The sequence below is a fragment of the Chiloscyllium plagiosum genome, chromosome 18, assembly GCF_004010195.1.
Source record: "Chiloscyllium plagiosum isolate BGI_BamShark_2017 chromosome 18, ASM401019v2, whole genome shotgun sequence".
NCBI lineage: Eukaryota > Metazoa > Chordata > Chondrichthyes > Orectolobiformes > Hemiscylliidae > Chiloscyllium > Chiloscyllium plagiosum.
Window position 1 is genome coordinate 39042173 of NC_057727.1, and position 10858 is coordinate 39053030.

General features: G+C 41.0%; 1 protein-coding gene across 5 annotated transcripts in view; it reads right to left on the reverse strand.

The window, feature by feature from the left end:
* prickle2b (prickle homolog 2b) overlaps nucleotides 1-10858 on the reverse strand; it is a 293554-nt gene that overhangs the window by 240525 nt on the left and 42171 nt on the right. Inside the window, exon 1 of one of the 5 annotated variants that reach the window (XM_043708279.1) lies at nucleotides 1590-1696. The exons of the other annotated variants lie outside the window; for them this stretch is intronic. The gene's annotated coding sequence lies outside the window, so the exon portion shown is untranslated. Of the gene's footprint in view, nucleotides 1-1589; nucleotides 1697-10858 lie in introns of those variants that run through there. 5 annotated transcript variants of the gene reach the window in all.

Below are 10858 nucleotides of genomic sequence, written 5' to 3' on the forward strand. Positions count from 1 at the left end.
CGAAACGTCGATTCTCCTGTTCCCTAGATGCTGCCTGACCTGCTGCGCTTTTCCAGCAACACATTTCCATCTCTGCTTGGTCTTGCCAATATACTATGCCTCGGGACATCCTTGCCTGCAGTGTAGGAGATAAGAAACGTGGGCAGAGTCACATGAATGCCTGCCGCATACATGGTGCGTGGTGTCCTGTGTACGTATACATACACACACACACACTCTCTCTCTCTCTTTCCTGCACTTGTGCACACTCAAAAGCTTATGGGGTGAATCTGTATTTGAAGATAGATTCTACTTTGCTCAAAAAAAAGTTGAACCTACAAGCAGTCAATACAAATAGTGAATCCATATAATATTTGTACATTCCACTTGGGAAATAGAACCAGTCTGGCTCAAAATTGGTCTGACTCACACTTTTAAGACATTGTCTGAATTGAGGTGTCACCTTTTGTTATAAAACCTTATATTAACTTGAGAATATGACTTAAAAGAAGTTCTGGGATTTACATATTAAAGAACCGAAACCAGCAAATCCATTCGAAAAGTTGAAAGACTTAACAATCTAGGTTTGTTCAATGTATCACTGTAATCTTTTGCTATGAATTCTGTCTCTTACAGTCCTGCTTCACAACCACCTGAAGAAGCGGCGCTTCTAAAGCTAGTGTTTCCAAATAAACCTATTGGACTATAACATGGTATTGTGCGATTTTTAACTTAATTGAACCTACCGCCACCACACGACTACCAGTGCATTGCATATTCTAACTATTCAGAGCAAAAACATTTTTTTCATATCACATTTGCTGCTTTTTGCAAATCACTTCAAACCTCTTCTCTTTCATTCTTGTCCCTTTTCCCAGTGCGAGAAAGTCACAATAAATTGGTCACTTAAGATGCAGGTATGTAAATTTTTTTTATGTTGGCAGTTATGGGTAGACGGTAGCCCAATGATAATGTAATTTGAAAGGTAGCTCAAACTAATTGTCTGGAAGATGAGTTCAAGTCCTACTTCAGAAGCTTGTGAAATTTAAATTAATACATCTGAAAATTACAAGTTAACCTAATGGCAGTCATTAAACAGTTATCATAAAAACCGATATGGTTCATTAATACTTTTTAAGAAAGGAAATTGGCCATCCTTACCCATGTGACTCTAGTACCACAGCAATATTGATCAATTCTTAAATGCCTTCCAAAATGACCCAGAAAGCTAATGCGTCTAACCACTACAAACTTGAATCAAAGGAATGAAACTGGATGGACTACACTGCATCAAAAGTGATAACCTGAAATTCTGTCTATCATTTAAAGTCCTCCTTGCTACCATCGGGGGTTTGTGCTGAAATTGGGGGAAGCTGTCCCAGAAACTAGACAAGCAACAACCTGACATAGTCAAACGCCATGAATTACATACTCATACATTACAGACAGTTCCAGAGAACATCCTTACCAACTAGCACCAAAGGTAGTAGCACAGTAATGGACCGTTAGGACAGAGCTGCCTTGTGAGCCCACAACATTGAATATGAATCCTAGAAACTCTTACAGCATCAGGTCAAACATAAGCAAGGAAACCTTCTGCTGGTTATCACCTTCTGGCCTCCTCAGCTGATGAATAATCGCCATATTGAACACAAATTGGAAGAAGCACTGAAGATGGCCACTGCACAGAGTGCACTCTGGATTGGGAAGTTCGATGTCCATCACAGAATGGCTTGGTGGTACCACTGGTGACCAAGCTGTCAGAGCCCTAAAGGATGTAGCTGCCAGATAGAGGAAACCAACAAAAGGAAAACATTTACTTGATCTCATCTTCACCAATCTGTCACATTCTTTGGTTCAAGTCAGTATTAGTATAATGGCAACCACAATCTTTGTGGAGAGTCTTCTCATTTAGAATAAGTGTCATATCGCAAGGTTACAATTAATACAAGCTAAGTAGGCAAAACTCTGCATAGTTTGTCACTCAAAATGGGTATCCATAAAGGTGCCATAGGCCACCGACAGCATTTTACGTTCAACCATAATCTTCAATCCCAAGGCCCAGCTCTCCGCAGATTGCCATTACCATCAAACTTGGAGATTAACACTAGTTCAATAAATGTTTCAGGAGGGCAACTTAGGAGCAGCAAGAGGCATACTTAAAAGTGAGCTGTAAAACTAGCAAAGTTACAACATTGGATTATTTGCATTCCAAATTGTAAAATCAGCAAGATTGGGATGGTGCTATGTGATCCAACAATCAATGGATCATATCAAAGTTCTGCAATCCTGTAACATCCAGTTGCGAATGGGGGCGTTCAACAACAAATAGGAATGATGTGGAGGTGCTGGTGTTGGACTGGGTTGAACAAGGTCAAAAAAATCACCCAACACCAAGTTATAATCCAACGGGTTTATTTGTAAACACTAACTTTCGGAGCACGACTCAGGTGTTAGTGAGAGGAAGGACTTACACAAAGAATTTATAAGGAAAAGCTCAAAGGGTTACATAACTCATGCAAATGAATTGAACACACTTAAGATGGCTCAAATCTTTTATCAGTTAGAATGGAGGTTCAGGTTTTCAATTGATTAAAATGCCAATCATAGAATTTCTTTCAAGTGACTGCCCTAAGACAACTTAAAGTGTTATCAATGTAAAGGAAGTGACATTTCCAATCAGACAATGTATTTTAGGCATGAGGTCTTGTTTGGAGTCTGTCTTTTATTTCCAAAGCAGGAGTTTATAAAATGCCACATTGACTGACTGTCTATAAATTTGAACAATGTACAGTGTATTTGCAAAAACAAAACTGGAAATGCAAATTCAACCCACAGATTTATATGTGCATAGGAAGCAATGGCTCTGCAAATTTTTTGCAATTAGTAATGGAAGAGCCCAGCACACCTCGACAAAAGACAAAAGTTTAAACATTAGCAACCAGGTGCTCCAGAAACTGATTACCCATTTCTATCAAACCCTGAAAGGCCAGCACAGTGCCAGTCGTTAGCCAATTTTATTCAGCCCATGTGATGTAAAGCAACAGCTGAAGGCACTGGATACTGCAATGTTTACGGACCCTCACAACATTTTGCCAAGACTGTACTCTAATTAGTCGCATCCTTAATCAAGATGTTTTTGCAGGACAGTTACAACACTGGCATTTATCTGGCAATGTGAAAAAAAACAGGTGTTTCCCATCCACAGAAAGAGGGATAAATTCAACTTGTTACTACCTCATCAAGGAGCAGTTGCTCAGGAATGATTTGCTCATTGAATTTCAAGCTTAAATTCCATAAGAGCCACTGTGTTCCTGACCTCATTATAGCCTTAGTACAAACATGGACAAAGAAGCCAGTAGAGATGAGGTGTTGTAAGAGTGACTGTCTTTATATTAAGGAGACATTTAACTGGATATGGTTTCAAACAGCCCTACCAAAAACAGTGTCACTGTGAATTGGGGGGGTGGGGGAACTCTCCACTTGGAGTCATTTATAGCATGAAGGAAAATGGATTTGATTTTTGGAGATCAACCATCTGGGTCCCAAAACATCGCTACAAGAGTTCTTCAATGTAGTGTCCTAGATCTAAACACCTTCAGCTGCTCAATGACCTTTCCTCCGTAGTGTCAGAAGTGGGGTCGCTCACTGATTACCATTTGTAATTCTTAAAGAAACAATCCATGTCCAAATGTAGTAAGACATGGGCAGCATTGTTTAGGGTGACAGGTGGCTAAAAACATTTAATGCTAGACAATTCTTAGACAATCACCATCTCCAACAAAACAATCTAATTCTGCGAGTAAGTTGCCTTTCGACTCCCCAAAACTTGTTCGTCATCGACAACTTGCAAGTCAAGAGTGTGATGAAATACTGTTTATTTACTTGGATGAAGCCAACTCCAATCACACTCAAAAAGCTAGGCATTATGCACATCAGAGCAGTCCACTTGATTAACTGCTTACCACCTACAAAATTTAACCATGGTGCACGGTGGCAGCAGTGTGTACGATCCAAAAGACAACAACTTGCTACATCTACTTTGATAGATCACATATGATGTGACCTATATCATCTAAGGTCAAGGAGATGAATGAAAACAGCACCAGCTGCAAGTTTCCATCCAAGACATACATCATCCAGACTTAGAACTATAATGCTGTTCATTCATTGCCTTGGGGCCAGAATGCCAAAACATACACTCTAACAGCACTGTGGGTTTACCTAGCCCCTTGCCTCCAATGGTGTTGTTCAGAAAGGCAGGTCACCACTTTAATAAAACAAGTTTGGATGCTACATCTCAAACAAAAAGAAAAACCAAACTACTGGAAAAACTCAGTAGATCTGGTAACATCTGTGAAGAGAAAACAGCTAACATTGAGTTGTGACCCTCTTTCAAGTCTGTTTTTTTGTATGAGGCAGCTCACCCCTGCTACTTTCACGAGGGCAGTTAGGAATGGGTGATAAATACTGGCAGAACCAACCATGCTCATATTATAGGATCACTGAATCCCTACAGTGCAAATAGAGGCCATTCAACCCATTAAGTCTGCACTGCCCTCTGAAGAGCAAAATACCCAGACCCATACTCCACACTATCCCTGCATTTACCATAACTAACCCACCTAGACTGCTCATTGCTGAGTACTATGGAGCAATTTAGCATAGCCAATCCAGCTAAACTGCACATCTTTGGACCGTGGGAAGAAACTGGATCCGGGAAAATGTCTTTATGGAGTCTGCACAGTTGCACGTGGCTAGAATCGAACCTTGGTCCATAGTGTTGTGAGAGAGCAAGTGCTAACCATTGTGCTGCCCAAATCCCAAGAACATTAAAACTCTTATGAATGTAAGGAGTATAACTTTTAACTTTAATTGTAAGACTGAAGCACACAAATATAAGTGCATGATACAGCTCCTCAAAATTGGCTTGTCATTTGTGATAATGCTGCTCCTTCAATGAGGTTATGTTGTCCTTGGTGTTTTTCTTCACAGGGGTTGTAAACACAGACTCCAGGAGGTCTAGGCTTGAAGTGCTTTAGGGCCAATTTGAGTATAGCTAACAGATACGGTCTCAGGCAAAAGGCTTTCAAGTTTTAAAGGGGAGTGGTCAGTTTTCCCAGTTCAGGGTTGGTTTGGTTTGGTTATAGTAAGCAATTGGTTTTGAAGCTGCTGGACCTAAAAAGCAGGATCATGCTGATCCTCTCTCTCTGACATCTCTCCTGTAAAACCGTGTGTTTGATTTTAACTTTTTTGCCAAGGAGAGTTTATGGGGATTGCAAGTATTTGGAACAGTATCATTAAGTTGGGATAATCTTGGATAGGTTAAATTACTCTAATGCTCTGTTCTCTTATTTATGTTTCATTCGGTAATCCTGCAAATAAATTGTTTTGTTTAAAACAAAGTGGCTGGACCAGCTGCATCACTCCTGGAATATTCTCTGTATACCTGCTTAAAACTACTCTCAAAGTTCAAAGAGGTAACCCGGACCTAAAATGTTCTGAGAGGGTCTGGCCTGGTCCACATATTCTATAATATTATGCCTGATCTGTCCCAGGCCACCACTCTTTCACACCAGCTGATAGTTTTTTTTGTAAGAGGAGTTGAGAGCCATCTAAAAATACTTTTGATCTAGCTTTCACAATTCTCTCTGGAATAGAATTCCAGACATTCACAATCCTCTGGGAGAAGAATTTCCTTTGTATCTTAGCTCCAGAATAAGGGGCCACTCATTTAACATTTTGTCCTTCAGTTCCAGATTCCCCCCCATCTCCTCCCTCCCTGACCAGTGGAAACATCTTTTCAACATCTATCCTGACAAGTGCCACCAGAGTCTTGTACGATTCAATAAGATCAAAACTCACTACTGAACGCTTCTAAAAATAAAGGCCTAAGCTGTTCAGTTGATCTTGATAAGTCAACTCCTTCATTCCGGGAAATATCCTAGTGAAATTCTATTGAACTACCTCCAATGCCAATATAGGAAGGATGTCAGAGGAAGGTGTAGATTCAGGTACAGTTACAACAAGGACTGTAATAAACACTACATTGGACAAACAGGCAGAAAAGTAGCCACCAGGATACATGAACACCAACTAGCTACAAAAAGATATTTCTCTCTCTCACTAGTATCCTTACAGACGGATGAGGAAGGACACCACTTCGACTGGGACAACACATCCACCTTAGGACAAGCCAAACAAAGACATGCACAAGAATTCCTAGAAGCATGGCATTCCAACCAGAATTCTATTAACAAACACATTGAGTTAGACCCCATCTACCACCCCCTGAGAAAAAGAACAGGAAGTGACCTCACCACAGGAAATGACATCACCAACACAAAGAAACCCAAACCAACACAAAATAGAAAGCAAGACTTATCAGCACTGCCTCGCCTGAGGCCCACTGAAGATGTTACCTAGTGGGGTGACAAAACGTCTGGAAATGAACCAACCAGCTCAGTGAGCAAACCTACATCCATAACCTCAACCTGAGCTACAAATCTTCTCAAAATTCACTAACAGTTGCAACAATTAAGACATTTGGACAGGTACATGAATAGGAAAGGTTTACAGGAATTTGGACCAAACACAGGCAAATGAAATTGGTTTAGTTTGGGAAACCTGTTCAGCATGGAAGAGTTGCACCTTAAGTGTCATTTTCCATGCTGTATGACTCTATATAGTCCACAACCTATATGTAACAAATTACCTATACTCAAAATATATGAGATTTGTTCTTTATTCCCAAGAGTCATCCAAGTATTGGGAAAAATCATAGGGGTGACCAATGGGAAATAAAAAAAAATCAGCCTGAGAGCAGATTGGACTGAATTGGCAAACAGATGCTCCACAATTCACAGGCAGGTTCTCGCTCATATCTGCTGCTGGTAGATTCATTACAAGCCAATCTGCAGCAAACACAGGAGCTAAGGAGCCTGAATTTGAAGAAGCAGAAAGATAGTGAGTACAGCAATATGTAAGGCTGCTATACTGGAGGCCTCAAGAAAGGAAGTTGATCCACCAAGGTGAAGGCAGTGAGCCTGCAGAGGCTGAAAGTAACACAGAAGTGAAGTTGATGAGGCTGCGGCAAGAGGCAACCAGGTCAGTGTGGTGGGAATCAAGACTGGTGGGCTGGATGGAGTTGGGAACGAGGTGCCGCAAAGTGGTGAGGAACTGCAAAGAGGACTGAAGGACTGCAAAGACAAGACAGGATTTGCCAAGGGGTGGGGAGAGGTAAAGCCGATAGAGCAGTTTTAAACTTTTTGACTAATGACATACTGAGCAAAGTGGGAACCAGGAAAGCTTGAATTCTCAGATCATGAATTACTTTCAAATGAACAGAAAGTCTCTAGTTTAAGGCTGCAGAAATTCAGGATTAACTGTATGGGGGAAGGATGCTTTTGTAATGAACACTGTTAAGTGCATAATTTAATGCTGAACAGTTTTATTTCTTAAAGTATTATATGCTATCACATCTCATATACCATGAATTACTTGTAGTGCAGTGAATATGTTATAGACAAATATGCATCAGTTTAGCTGTGACCTCTCCAGTTCACAAAAAGTGCGTTTAGGATGATAATTTTTATATAGAAGTATAATTTATTTTGGATAAAAAGTCAATTGTAGCTAATTTATGCTTGTTATTTTTAAATATTATACTGTTTAAGAAGTTACTGCTCCGTTGTGCGTTGTGGTTTTAAGTTCAGTAGAACAGTATTGATTAAGGATGTTGATGAACTTTCCTAATTTAACTCCTGTGAATACCCATACATCAACACAAAGACAGGATATAATGTTACTACTTGAATGCATTACCTAGTAAGTGTTAGTGAGATTGAAAAAGGAGTCGCCAAAATGCAAAAAGTAACCTTTGAGAAAAAAAAATGCAAATTACTGCTGAAACATCTAAAACATTGGAATAAAGGAAAACATTCTGGAAAAGTGCACATCCACTGTACCTCAGTTCACTCACCCAGATTTTCCAGGGTTAGCTCATTAGTCCATATTTTGACAGCTCCTTCTGTTGACCCATCTAAAATTTAGTGTTTACCAGTAATTGAAACCAGCAAATGCTTTTAAAAGATATTTAGCAGATTTTTTTAAAAAAATGAAGAGGCAGCATTGGAACATGTAGTGGAAATGAAGAATCATGATAGCTGGAAGACACTAGAATTGGAACCTCCAATTTAACCACTGTTGATATACAGGTGACTGAAAGCAAGACCAAGTAGAATTCTTCTGTATGTAGACAAAAGGATGCCACATTAGTGGCACCTTGTGTGAAGAGTGGTGGTAGCAGCTTGCTGAGGCAAATGGTTCCAACTCCAGTGTCCTTTGATCACTGATTCAGCACTGTAAAAACAAAATTTACTAAGTTGATCAGAATAGCTGATTTTAAAAGATCCTCCATGCACCAAGGACAAAAAGGTAACTAGGGAGAGAATAGGGCCCAAAGATCAGCAGGGCAGCCCACGCGTGGAGCCGCAGGAAATGGGGGGTGCGGGAATACTACATGAGTATTTTGCATCAGTGTTTACTGTGGAGAAGGACAGTGGGGATTGTGGGGAAATAAATAGTGACATCTTGAAAAACATCCATATTACAGAGAAGGTGGTGCTGTATGTCTTGAAAACGCAAAAAAGTGGATAGATCCCCAGGACCGAGATTAGATTACTTACAGTGTGGAAACAGGCCCTTCGGCTCAACAAGTCCACACCGACCCGCCGGAGCGCAATCCACCCAGACCCATTCCCCTACATTTACCCCTTCACCTAACACTACGGGCAATTTAGCATGGCCAATTCACCTAACCTGCACATTTTTGGATTGTGGGAGGAAACCGGAGCACCTGGAGGAAACCCACGCAGGCACGGGGAGAATGTGCAAACTCCACAAAGAGTCGCCTGAGGCGGGAATTGAACCCGGGTCTCTGTGAGGCAGCAGTGCTAACTTAAATCAGGTATACCCTAGAACTCTAGCTAGGGAAGTGAATACTGGGCTCCTTGCTGAGATATTTGTATCACCAATAGTCACAGGTAAGGTGACGGAAGACTGGAGGTTGGCTAACGTGATGCCACTGTATAAAGGTGGTAAGGAAAAACCAGGGAACTACAGAGTTTGACATCAGCAGTGGGCAAGTTGTTGGAAGGAATCCGGAGGGACAGGATTTACATGCATTTGGAAAGGAAAGAATTGATTAGGGATAGTCAGCATGGCTTTGTGCATGGGAAATCATATCTCACACACTTGATTGAATTTTTTAAACAAGTAACAAAGAGGATTGATGAGGACATGATCTATATGGACTTCAGTAAGGTGTTTGACAAGGTTCCTCATGATAGACTAGTTAGCAAGGTTCGATCTCATGGAATACAGGGAGAACTCGCCATTTGGATACAGAACTGGCTCGAAGCTAAAAGACAGAGGGTGGTGGTGGAGGGTTGCTTTTCAGACTGGAGATTTGTGACCAGAAGTGTGCCACTGGGTGCTGGGTCCACTATTTTTCGTCATTTATATAAATGATTTGCATGTGGAGACAGGAAGTATAGTTACTAAGTTTGCAGATGACACCAAAATTGGAGGTGGAGTGGACAGCGAAGAAGGTTACCTCAGATTACAACTTGATCAGATGGGCCAATGGGCAGAGTAGCAGCAGATGGCATTTAATTTAGATAAATGCGAGGTGCTACATTTTGGAAAAGCAAATCAGAGCAGGACTTGTACACTTAATGGTAAGGTCTTGGGGAATGTTGCTGAAAAAAAGTGACCTTGGAGTGCAGGGTTGAGAAAAGATTGAAAGGGTTCAGAAAAGATTTACAAGGATGTTGCCAGAGTTGGAGGATTTGAGCTATAGGGAGAGGCTGAACAGGCTGGGGCTGTTTTCCCTTAAGTGTCAGAGGCTGAGGGATGACAATATAGAGGTTTATAAAATCATGAGGGGCATGGATAGAATAGATAGAAGATCTTTTCCTTGGGGTGGGGAGAGTCCAGACTTAGAGGACATAGATTCAGGATGAGGGGGGGGGAAAAAGATGTAAAAGGGACCGAAGGGGCAACCTTTTCACACAGAGGGTGGTGCGTATATGAAATGAGTTGCCAGAGGAAGTGGTGGAGGCTGGTACAATTTCAGCATTTAAAAAAAGACATCTGGATGGGTATATGAATAGGAAGCGTTTCAAGGGATATGTGTCACGTGTTAGCAAATGGAATTAGATCAGGTTAGGATATCTGGTCAGCATGGATGAGTTGGACCGAAGGGTCTGTTTCCGTGCTGTATATCTCTATGACTGTATGTACGTATTTTCTGGGACACTACTACTGCACCACAAGAGCCCCTGTGCATCATGCTGTATACTTGACACAATCAATGACTTGCTTACTAAATCCCAGTGCTAAACTCTAATTGACTGCACTGCTAAGTAACACAATCACCGACAAGCTACATGCTTCACCGTGAAACAATCACAATCAAATCTATTGCACGTCAGAGAGTCAGAGATGTACAGCACAGAGACAGACTCTTCGGTCCAACTCATCCATGCCGACCAGATATTCTACATTAATCTCGTCCCTAGCATTTGGCACATATCTATCTAAATCCTTCCTATTCCATGTCAGGAGTGTTCAGATTGCAAATTATCCAAATTAGTTACGAGTAGACGAGATAGGACATAAAATATTGGTAGCGTGTGTATTGCAAAAAGAAAGTCAATGAGAAAGAAGGAATTGTAAACATATGCAACCTGATCTGTACAAGGCGGCAGTCAGCACCATAGGATGTCCGGCAGCAGCAAGCATCAGAGAGATTTTTTGACAATTCGCACAACCATATTAGTGCATTAATAGGAACATTCTGGTCTATGAGCCATTG